We start from the raw sequence: 12,147 nt of genomic DNA, 5'->3' as shown, positions 1-12,147 counted from the left end.
TGATTTCCCCCGCTTCATTCTTCCCCTCCCGCTACCTTCTTCTTCTTCTTTTTTTTTTCTTAACATATATTGCATTATTTGTTTCAGAGGTACAGATCTTAGATTCAACAGTCTTGCACAATTCACAGCGCTTACCAGGGCACATACCCTTCCCAGTGTCTATCACCCAGTCACCCCATCCCTCCACCCCACCCCCCACTCCAACAACACTCAGTTTGTTTCCTGCGATTAAGAATTCCTCATATCAGTGAGATCATATGATACATGTCTTTCTCTGTTTCTTAATTTTTATTTTATTATTTTTTAAAGGTTTTATTTATTTATTTGAGAGAGTGAGAGAGAGAGCATGAGAGCAGGGAGGGGCAGAGGGAGAAGCAGACTCGCCACTGAGTGGGGAGCACAGATGTGATGTGGGGCTTGATCCTGGGACTCCGGGATCATTACCTAAGCCAAAGGCAGACTTGACCCACTGAGCCACCCAGGCGCCTCAAGAGAGAAAAATTTTTAAAGATCAGCAACACAGGAACACTTCATTAACGCAATTGGTGTTCCCAACTGAGAAGCATGCTTTCTTTAAAAGCTTCAGAGAGAGCTAAAGTCGGACTGAGTGCCGGCTCTGCTACTTACTAAGCTACATCCTAAGCAAATTAATAAAAATTATGACAATTTACCAGCTGGACTGTGTTTTTAAGGATTAAATAAGGTCATGCACTGTGAATGTGGCCATAAGTAGACACCCCAAAATTTTAGTTCCTTTCCCCTGGTTAACAGATTCATAGGGGCTTCTCCCTCTGACCCTCCCTCCTCTCATGCTCTCTCTCTCTCTCTCTCAAATAAATAAATCAATCTTTAAAAAAAAGGCGGGGGGTGCCTGGGTGGCTTAGTTGGTTAAGCGACTGCCTTTGGCTCAGGTCATGATCCTGGAGTCCCAGGGTCAAGTCCTGCATCAGGCTCCCTGCTTGGTGGGGAGTCTGCTTCTCCCTCTGACCCTCCCCCCTCTCGTGCTCTCTCTCTCATTCTCTCTCTCAAATAAATCAATCTTAAAAAAAAAACAACAGATAATAGGGCAGTGCCCAACTAACCCAAATGGGCATCAGTTTCTAATTGTTTTCTAGTTCTAGTCCCAGTGTAGCCCCCTGTTTTCTTTTTTCCCCCCTATTATCTTAATGTGACTTCCGTAGGTTTCATTTTTGTAACATTTCACTATGCTGTAATGCTTAGGTTCTCAAACTTTTCCTATCTCCATCAAAATTGATCAAGTGCCTCATTCCCTTAGAACACTGTGACAGAGAAATCTAGATAAACATAAACTGTTCGGGGGAAGACTGTATAAGAAGATAATGATTTTTTTTTTTTTTTTTTTTGGATGATGGTGTTCTGAACCCTGGCCCTGGGTAGGGCATTTGAAGTAAAATAAATGAGAGGGCTGTGCCATGACAAAGCTTCAGAGATAAAGTGGGGACAGGAAGGATCTTACCGCAACCCACATGTAACTATCTACTTCCACCCACTCACAAGCAGGAATATGCCACACAAATTAAGCAACCTTCCAATCAACCAACAAACAACTCTGTAATCTATTAGCACCTTGAAATATGAGGAAGATAAACAACACATGTGAAAAAATAGACGATGGCATTTAAATCTGTAACAGCAGAAGACTCAAAGTTGGTTTAGATTTTATAGATTAATGGTTTTAGAGGAGGAAAAATAATTTTCCCTGTACCCTTCTATGTTCTTTGCTGAGGCCATCCATCCCATAATAAAAAGACAGATTAACAGAAAAAGAAATCCTTAATTTCACACATATGGGAACCCACAAAGATTCGAGACCCAAAGGCAGTCAGGCAATTGAGGCTTATAAACCATCTTGAGCTAAGGCGAAAGGAGAGGCTTGGGGCTTCAAAGGGGAGGAAGGCAAGTCCAGGAAAATGAGAAAAGCAATGTTTGCCTTCATGCAGGTAAGTCTCTCAGATAAAAGAGTAATCTCTGGTAGTAGCTCTCTTCCTGGTACAGGCCCCCTTTCCAAATTCTTTTAGGCAGGTAAAAGGGAGTTAAAAAGCTCTTCCTGACCCTTCTGGGTCTTGATTGCCTTCAGTTCACAATAATCCCCATATCAGAGTGGCAGACTTTGGGGTGACAAATTCTGCTCCCCTCAGGTTGAAGCAACAGTGAGAGAGTAAACATAAAAATAAAACAAGAAAGGTAATTTAGAAAGCTAGCACCAAGCCATAGCACAGAGAAGTCTGCCATCTGCTGACACAAAAATGGAATCGTATAGATTTCCCTGATGGCTGTTTTTAAAGCAGTGGGAACCTCAGGTAAGGCTTATGACATTAGATTTCAATTAAGTTACTATATTGAAGAGATAAATTACAACCGCTAATTCAAAAGACAATAAGGATTAAAATGGGATTTAAGATTCTTTATAGGCTTATTAATTCAGTAACTCTAAATAATGTGATGTCCGAATTACTTTAAAAGCAAACAAAAGAGGGCGCCTGGGTGGCTCAGATGGTTAAGCGTCTGCCTTCGGCTCAGGTCATGATCCCAGCGTCCTGGGATCGAGTCCTGCATCGGGCTCCCTGCTCCTTGGGAGCCTGCTTCTCCCTCTGCCTCTCTCTCTTTCTCTGTCTCTCATGAATAAATAAATAAAATCTTTAAAAAAAAAAAAGCAAACAAAAGAGAAATTTATGGAAATGATTTAACATAAACTGTAGGGAACATTCAAACTGCTATGATGAATTAAGGATAATCTAAGACACTTGGCAAAAATTAGAAAATCTGTGGGAGAGGAAAATAATTTTTCCTCTACCCTTCTAGGTTCTTGGCTGAAACCCTCCTATAATAAAAGACAGATTAATAGGAGAAAAACAAACACGAATTTAATAACATGCATCCCTCCTGAATACATGGGAGATACCCAGGAAAATGGAGTCACTCCCTGAAATGGGTCAGGTTATCATCTTAAGTACCATCTCTAGCTAAAGAAAAAAGAAGATGGTATATCCTGGGGTTACAAATCCTGTTCCCTTTCAAATCCTACAGATTTCACCTCTGCGATTGGTCAATGTTCTGTCCTCTTTCTCTGGCTCCCATAGCAGGCTAGGGTTCATTCTCTTTAATCCAGGCTTATTTCAATTCCTGCTTCTCCAGTGACAGAATGCTGTCCCAACATATGCCTCTTTGGCATGACGACTATTTTGAGCTGATTATTTCAGAGAAACAGGAGACACAGGTGAAGCTCTGAAAAGAGAAGTTCCCTTTTGCAAGGGAAATTTATATTTATAAAGGAAATCCCCATTTCTATGTGTGTCTCCACTCTGTACCAAAAGAGAAGGAAGAAAAAGATGAAGAAAGCACGGCAAACTCAAATCAATGGAGAGAGTGCACTTAAAATCTGCATTATCAACCCTTACTCTGGTTTACCATTTTTTTCCTCCTCCCACCCAACAACAGGCCTCTTCCATGCCCTTCTTTTTGCTTATAGCTGTAGATGGTATAATTTTAAACCATCTAAGAGAGTTACTCACTTTTCCCAAGGCATCTCTCGTGTATATGTGTTAATAAAACTTTTTCTCTTGTTAATTCTATCTTTGGTTATAGGGTCCCCAGCACAGACCTTAGAAAGGTAGATGGAAAATTATTTTTTCCTCACACTCCTTGTCTCTTGATTCTAGTTATGCTAATTTAGTGTACTTCAGCTACCAGATTAAGCAATTAAAATGCATTCCAGATCTTATCACTTTTTGAAAATGAACATAACTCTCAAAGACTCTTCAGCAAGTTAATTACAAACACCTCACTACTGATAATACAAACATTTCTACAATGTGGTCCCAACACTTTTTAAAAATGTTGCTTTCAATTAACCGTTTTTTAAAAAAAATATACATGTTCATGCTATTTCAAACAGTGCAGAACATTAAAGGATGAAAAAGTACAAGTCTCCTTCCTCATTCTCATCCTCTCAAGTTCTATCATTACTAGGAACAACTACAAACAACTAGTGCAGTTTTTCAAGAATTTCCAATGACATAAAAGCACATTCATGTGTATCTCCCTGGAGCCACAACTGTTCTACAATGTGCTTTTTCCCCCTAGTTACTATCTTTTGAACTTTTTAAAATGTTAACTCAGATTTACCTTCTTGTATGTATGTATGTATTTATAAAAGATTTATTTGAGAGAGAGAGAGAGCACATGTGAGCATGAGCGGGGGGAAGGACAGAGAGAGAGGGACAAGCAGACTCCCCACTTAGTGGGGAGCCTGAGGCAGTACTCAATCCCAGGACCCTGAGATCACTGACATGGGAAACAAAGGCAGAAGAAAAATTATTAAATTTCCTTATAAAGTACAGCCCATTGACAAGTCCTTAAAACAGGCAGAGTGACATTCCTCTAGGGACTCAACTGCCTCGATGTTAATACCTTGTAAAGGGCAAAGGCAATCTTAGCCCAACCCCCAGGACCCTGTAAGTCTACTTTAACATACCAAGATACATGTTGGCAATCATCCCCCAAGCATATGACCCACCAATATACATCCGAAGGGTCTCATGACTCAGGTTTTATTAGACAGTAATAAATGACCTTATCCCAACAATAGCTAGCCCCTCAAGGTCCTGGAAACCTTGCTTCCAAAATTCCTTAGAGACTTAGGCTATCCCTACCCCTCTCCCAACTTGAAAGTATATAATGGGCCACTCCTCATGACCCCAGTGCCGCTCTTTCTGCCCACGGGTCCTGTCCTCGTGCTTTAATAAAACCACCTTTTTGCACCAAAGACGCCTCAAGAATTCTTTCTTGGCTGTCAGCTTGGAACCCTGACGTCTTTCCTACATCAATCATGATCTGAGCCGAAGTCAGACACTTAACTGACTGAGCCACCCAGGTGCCCCTACTTTCTTGTTTTTAAAGCTGCACAATGTTTTATTATACAAATGCACCACAGTGTAACCAATGCACTATAATTTATTTAACCGATGTATATACCGCCTCCAACAGAGTAAACAAAAGTGCCCATTTTTCTATATCCTCATCACTCGGATTTCTCTCTCCACACAGTGCTTGGCAGTCCCCAATTTTGCCTGTTTGTGAGCAATTAAACTGGATTTTTTAAAATACATTTTGTAGGGGTGACTGGGTGGCTCAGTCGTTAAGCGTCTGCCTTCGGCTCAGGTCATGATCCCAGGGTCCTGGGATCGAGCCCCGCATCGGGCTCCCTGCTCTGCGGGAAGCCTGCTTCTCCCTCTCCCGCTCCCCCTGCTTGTGCTCCTTCTCTCGCCGTGTCTCTCTCTGTCAAATAAATAGATAAAATCTTAAAATAAATAAATAAATAAAATAAAATACATTTTGTAAACTTTGTAATTTTGCTGGGGGCAAGAATTTCAATTCTTTACTTCTATGGTTCTCAAATTTTAGCATTCATTGGAATCACCTGGAGGGCTTAAAGTAAAGGATCTAAGGATATGATGATTTTTACCTAGAAAAGAGACTTTCTAGATAAATTAAAAATATTATCGGGTCCCTGGCTGGCTCAGTTGGTAGAGCATGCTACTCTTGATCTCAGAGTCTTGAGTTCAAGCCCCACATTGGGCCTAGAGCTTACTTAAAAACAAACAAACAAAAAATATTATAGCATCTGGTTCAGGGGTGCTCCATCTGTTGTGTAAATGAATTCACAACCAAAAGCTTAAAAAAATTTTGTAAAAACTCCAGCTGTTTCAGGAAGTATTCTGGCTAACATAAAAACAGCTCACTAGATAATTGTTGAAGCTGAAAATGTGATTAAAGTTGAGTGACGATAATACATTGGAAACATGACAAATGTGATTTGCAAAGACAAAGTCATACGCCTGGTATAAATATCTCCATATTTGCAAATCTGGGGAGTCAAGGTGACCTTGAACATATTCTTTGCCAATGTTAAGAGTTTAATATATTCCCCTTATTTTACAATATATTTTATTTAGACTGACCAATCATGATTGTTATCCTTCAAACACCACAGCCATCAAACATTACCCAATGTAATCTATTCCTTTGAATTTCACATAGCCTTTCCTTGAGATCTCTCTCCCAACATTTATATTCATTCATTGTAGAAGTACTGTTAATGATGTGGAGAACAAAGGCAAAAGGAAAAAAAAATTAAGCTTCCTTATAACTTACAGTCCATTGACAAGTACTTGGGACAGGCAGGGTGATCTTCCTCCAGGAACTCAACTAACTCAAAGTTAATACTTTGCTAAACGCAAAAGGCAACCTTAGATTGACATTAGCCCAACCTCCAGGATCTTGTAAGTCTACTTTAACATATGAAAATCCTTTTGGAAACTTCCTTTATCTCTACCCCTTCCCCCCAAGATATATGTTAGCAATCATCCTCCAAGCATATGGTCCACTGATATACATCTGAAGGGTCTCATGACTAAGGTTGTACTAAAACAGTAATAAATGACCTTTTCCTAACAACAGCTAGTCCCTCAAGGTCCTGGAAACCTTGCTTCCAAATTCCTTAGAGACTTATGCTATCCCTAACCCCCTTCCAATTTGCAAGTATATAATTAGTCACTCCTCACAATCCCAGTGAAGTTCTTTCTGCCCATGGGTTCTCTCCCTGTGCTTTAATGAAACCACCCTTTTTTGCACTGAAGATGCCTCAAGAATTCTTTTTTTTTAAACAATTATTTATTTATTAGAGAGACACACACAGAGAGGGAGAGCTCAAAGGGAGAGTGAGAGGGAGAAGCAGACTCCCTGCTGAGCAGAGAGCCCGATGTGGGGCTCAATCCCAGGACCCTGAGATCATGACCTGAGCCGAAGGCAGCTGCTTAACTGACTAAGCCACCCAGGTGCCCCTCAAGGATTCTTTCTTGACTGTTCTCTCCGAACCCCAACATTTCACATCATTAGGACTCTAACTTTTAATAGTTGTGACACATAATTGTGAGACTAGTTTCTAAATCTCATTAGTATATATGAAGACAGTGGTGATATCTCAAGAATTATTGAAGACCTAGGTATTTTAGGTGTGAAGGAATAAATCTTCGTGTTTGGGGTGGACAGAAGGGCAAAGCTATTCTGAGTCTGTATTCTGTCCTGCTGTATTACCAAAGATTTGTAACAGTTGGAATGCTCTATTTTTCTACCAGCCAACTGACCACCAGTAATACCAGATTATATATATGTGCTTTTATCTGATCAAATAGTAAATGAATTTACTGAGTGGCAAATGATATGGAAAAGGAATAGGAACTATGGTATAGCATGGTAGACTGCTTATTACCTAATTCCTTCCTTTCTTTCCTACTAATAGAATCTCAATTTTGTTGGAGGGTGGCCATTTGCTCAGCCAAAAAATTCCTCAGCTTCACAGTTAGGGTAGCTATATGACACTGTTCTCTCCAAATACATGTGAGGAGAAAGTTCTGCTTTACTTAATTGAGTATCCTCCTCCCTGGAAGATGGACATGTTGGCCAGGACTGCAACAGCCATTTTGTGACCAAGAGAAAAGCCAAGAGAATTTCAAAGACCTCTGTCTTGATATCCTTGTACTCCCTAATTAATACCAGCAACTGCCTACTTTTTAGACCTCTCCTTATATTAGAAAAATAGAATGTTTATTGTTTATTAAAGACACTGATTTTGGGTCTCTGTTTCTCCTAGGTGCAACTAATAAAAAAGACAAAGGGGGCACGTGGGTGGCTCAGTAGGTTAAGCGTTTGCCTTCGGCTCAGGTCATGATCCCAGGGTCCTGGGATCCAGCCCCATAACAGGCTCCCTCCCTCTCCCTCTGCCCCTCACTCCCTCCACCCCTGCCATGTATATGCTGTCTCTCTCAAATAAATAAAATCTTAAAAATAAAAGACAAAGAAATATGTACAAATCTAGACCCTTAAAGAACACACGTAACAGTAAACAATACAAGACAGTGTATAAATTACTACTTCATGAAAAATCATCAGGAAATGCCACAGGAGTTCGGGGGAATATGCTTTACAAAACAAATGAATTAAAAACAGGTCCTAAAAGGTCATAAATCTGAGTGCTGATATAAATTAAAGTTGGGATACAGAGATATTTTTAAAAGCCTGTCTAATAGCATTGAGCCACTTAAGCAGTTGTATTTAAATCTTGATTCCCTGCCCCCTCCCTTTTCTAAATATAGACTCAATAGTGGGCTTTCCACTTACTCATATAGTACCCAGAGAACATCTGATGTTATCTTAAAATAGAAGAAAAGAAGGACTTTTTGTCAGAAGTCACCTCCAGGAAGGAAACTCACTCAAGTTTCAAAAACAGCACCAGCTTATAAGGAGTAATTGTTCGTGTTTACAAGGAAGCCATAAAAAGTTGAGATGTGTTTAAATTAGAAATGGGGGCACCTGGGTGGTTCAGTCAGTTAAGCCTCTGCCTTCAGCTGGGGTCATGATCCCAGAGTCCTGGGATCAAGCCGGGTGCTGGGCTCCCTGCTCAGCGGGGAGTCTGCTTTTTCCTCTCCCTCTCTTTCTGCCCCTCCCCTTGTGCACTCTCTCTCTCAGATAAATAAATAAAATCTTAAAAAAAAAAAGAAATGATAATTTTAACTGGTTGGGAGTGTCTAGTGAGAGCGAAGCCAGTGTCCATCTTGAATACTAGATGGAGGTCATATCGCCCACAAGGCAGGGCTGGACCGGCCACGGAGGACACAGAACACACAGACCAAGACTCAAGAGATGGCAAAGCTTGCTTATCATTCAAAAGCATGTAGGGGCCGAGGGTAGGCCGCCCCAAGATGGGCCACTCTGGCATGAAGATTATTTTGAGCTGAAGGCAAGACCCTACGGGCTCAAGAGAAACTTTTGCCCATGCTTTAAACACTTAGAAGAACTCTTAAGTGGGGGTCTTTCCCAGAATAAGGAGAGATCCATTTTACCTGAGTGACCCATCTGTATGGCTGGGCAAACATCTGCTCTTCTTACTGCCCTGTGAACTGCATTCCTTTCCTCTCAAGTCCCTGACCCCTACTCCCTTCTCCTTAGTTCAGAATGACACAGAAACCTCATTTTCCCTGTCTTTGGAATTTCCATGTCTGTGTGCATTACCATATGTACGCTATTAAATTTGATTTTCTCCTGTTAATCTGTCAATTGATTTCTTAATTGATTCTCAGTCCATCGAAAAGAACCTTCGAGGGGTCACAGTTTAGCTCATAACAATGATTAACATCTAAAAAAAAATTCATAGAATGTTAAACATACATAATAGATGTTAAATAAGGAATCTTCCTGTTTCAGTTCAATTCAGGGATGGGTATCCTACTAAGGTGAGGGAAGGAAAAGAGAGAATTGGCTTCATGACTGGGGCCCTTACCCACTTAAAGAATACAAAAGGGTGAAGAGTGAAGAGGGTATCTGGAAGAGTTGTTGCTGTGCCCTCTGCCTCCGAGGGAATGGGTACGGCGGAGCGCTACCTTCTCACCAAGCAAGAGGGGCCTTTCATGGGGTCACCTGGAGAATGTGTTTTCTGCGGAAGACTGAGGCCTGATCCAAGCTACAAAGGATATTCCGTGGGACGGAAGTGGCTCTGCTATGCTCCACCAGCAGCACATACACTAAAATTGGAACAGTAAGGATATTAGCATGACCCCTGTACAAGAATGACATGCAAATTCATGAAGTGTTCCACCTTTTTTATAGTTGAGAACACTGTATTGTATAATTGAAGTTTTCAGAGAGTAGAACTTAAGTGTTCTTAAGTGTTCTCACAAACACACAAAGATAAATATGTAAGGTGATGGGTGTATTAACTAACTAGATGGGGAAAATCCTTTTACAGCGTATATGTATATCCAATCACAATGTACACTTTAAATATTTTAGAATTTTGCCAGTTATAACACCATAAACATGGAATTTTCTTTAAAAGATTTTATTTATTTATTTGACAGACAACACACTGAGAGAGGGAACACAAGCAGGGGGAATGGGAGAGGGAGAAGCAGGCTTCCTACCGAGCAGGGAGCCCGATGCGGGGCTCGATCCCAGGACCCTGGGACCATGACCTGAGCCAAAGGCAGATGCTTAACGACTGAGCCACCCAGGTGTCCCATAAAGATGAAATTTTTAAAAAGTGGCTTTGTTGTCATGGCCTGTACTCCTAGAGTCTGTCAGAGCCAGGGATAAGTGAATGCTCCCACACAGGAAGGAACCAGCCAGAAATGTATTTCTGTCCAGCCCACAAGAGCCACCTGAGAGGGAGGGACTTCAAAGGCAAGAGCCTGTATGGAGTGGATCACTCAAAAAAAAAAAAAAATCAGGCTGAGGTGGAGTGGGGTGCCCCCCAAAATTAATATGGGGTTACAGTGAAAGAAGAGAAAGTCAACTTTAAATATCTTGCAGGCCCAGGGAGCACAAACCTAACCAGTCAAATAAGAACTCTCATTTTGGGACACCTAGGTGGCACAGTCAGTTAAGCGTCCGACTCTTGGTTTTGGCTCAGGTTGTGATCTTGGGGTCCTGAGATTGAGCCCCTCATAGGGCTCCTCACTCAGCATGGACTCTGCTTAAGACTCTCTCTCCCCTTCCCTCTGCCCCTCCCGCCACGTGCTCGCGTACGCGTGCTCTCTCTCTCCCCCCCAAATAAATAAACCTTAGAAAGAAAAGGGGTGCCTGGGTGGCTCGGTTGGTCCGACTCTTGGTTTTGACTCAGGTCATGATTTCAGGATCCTGGGATTGAGCCCTGTGTCGGGCTCCCTACTCAGTGGGGAGTCTGCTTGAGATTCTCTCTCTCCCACTCCCTCTGCTCCTCTGCCTCATGCTCTCTCTCTAAAATAAATAAACTTAAAAAAAAAAAAACACCTCTCATTTCTTTACTTCCTCAGTAAAAGAAATCCTTCCCTCCTCCCCTATTAACCCAAAAATCTGAAGCAGTGGCTAGTGGGGGAAAGAGCAGCAGTAGGGAAAGAGAGAGGTTGACTATGTCCTCCTCTCTCATCCCAGATCACTGGCCACCACTAACTAGGGAGGGGAGGAGCCACCTGCAGTAAGCCATAGCTTTGGGGTGGTAAAGAAGTCTGTGTTAGTTAGGATAAGTTATGGGGCAGTAACAACACAAAAATCTCAGTTCCTTAACACAAAAAAAGTTTATTTTTCATTCACACGAAGTCCAATATGGGTCCAGATGACTCTCCAGGGCAGCTGTCCTCCACGGATTGGCTCAATATTCCAGGCTGCTTTGATACTGTGTCATCTCCATGTCATCATGATGCTTCAGGATTTGCTCCAACAGCAGGAAAGACTATGGACAACTGTGTCCCTTTTCATAACTACACTGGCCCAGAAGTGGCCATACCATCTCCAGACAGTCTATTGGCCACAATAGCAAAGCTTGCCCGAATACAAGAAGGGGAGAAGAGCTAAAAATATTGGTGGGTACTAGTAATGTCCATCTAGAAGTCTCACTACAGAATTAATATTGAAATCATGTGTAATATATGACTAGGCACTGGTATTTACAGAAAATGAGATTGACTGCTTGTGATTGTCTTTGGGCGCCTGGGTGGCTCAGTCATTAAGCGTCTGCCTTTGGCTCAGGTCATGATCCCAGAGTCCTGGGATCGAGTCCCATATCAGGCTCCCTGCTCAGCCTGGAGCCCTCTTCTCCCTCTCCTACTCCCCTTGCTTGTGTTCCCTCTCTTGCTGTGTCTCTCTCTGTCAAATAAATAAATAAAATCTAAAAAAAAAGACTGTCTTTTACAGTCTGAGAGTGAGCAAAAAGTCACAGGCCTACCAGAATTTTTACCAGCAGCAAGAAAGATTACCACCACTGAATAAATTTGAAAGGGGAAACAAGAAAAAAAAAATAAAGTTGTGTTCTATTTACATCCTGTGCCTCATGTGGACTCCACATACTAATCACATCTTTAGAAGAGATCACAGAAATCAAGTTAAACTCCATTTTTCATAATAAGACCTTTAATCTTTCTCTAGCTTCAAGACTGTAACTCTAGTTCTCTATGTGAGGCTAGAAATGTTTGTTTTTCTCCGACAGCTCTGTTTACTAAATAGTCTAATTAAATGAAGCCATTTTCTTCCAAGAACATAATTTATTTAAGTTTTTAAACTCCCTGGAGAAAGGTCTATTTTCTTTTTTTTTTTTTT

The 12,147-nt window shown here is 41.4% G+C and overlaps 1 protein-coding gene and 1 non-coding gene across 5 annotated transcripts in view; one reads left to right on the top strand and one right to left on the bottom strand.

Moving 5' to 3' along the window:
- Positions 1-12,147, bottom strand: part of NT5C3A (5'-nucleotidase, cytosolic IIIA) — a 50,486-nt gene that overhangs the window by 31,973 nt on the left and 6,366 nt on the right. The window lies entirely within an intron of this gene.
- On the top strand, positions 9,577-9,679 carry LOC115938260 (U6 spliceosomal RNA). The gene has a single exon (XR_004073419.1). It is a non-coding gene; the product is annotated as a U6 spliceosomal RNA (small nuclear RNA).

The sequence above is a fragment of the Leptonychotes weddellii genome, chromosome 12 (assembly GCF_054177405.1).
Source record: "Leptonychotes weddellii isolate Sample4059 chromosome 12, ASM5417740v2, whole genome shotgun sequence".
NCBI classification, from domain to species: domain Eukaryota; kingdom Metazoa; phylum Chordata; class Mammalia; order Carnivora; family Phocidae; genus Leptonychotes; species Leptonychotes weddellii.
Note: the sequence above shows the minus strand (reverse complement) of the source record. Positions and strands in the feature narration are given on the sequence as shown.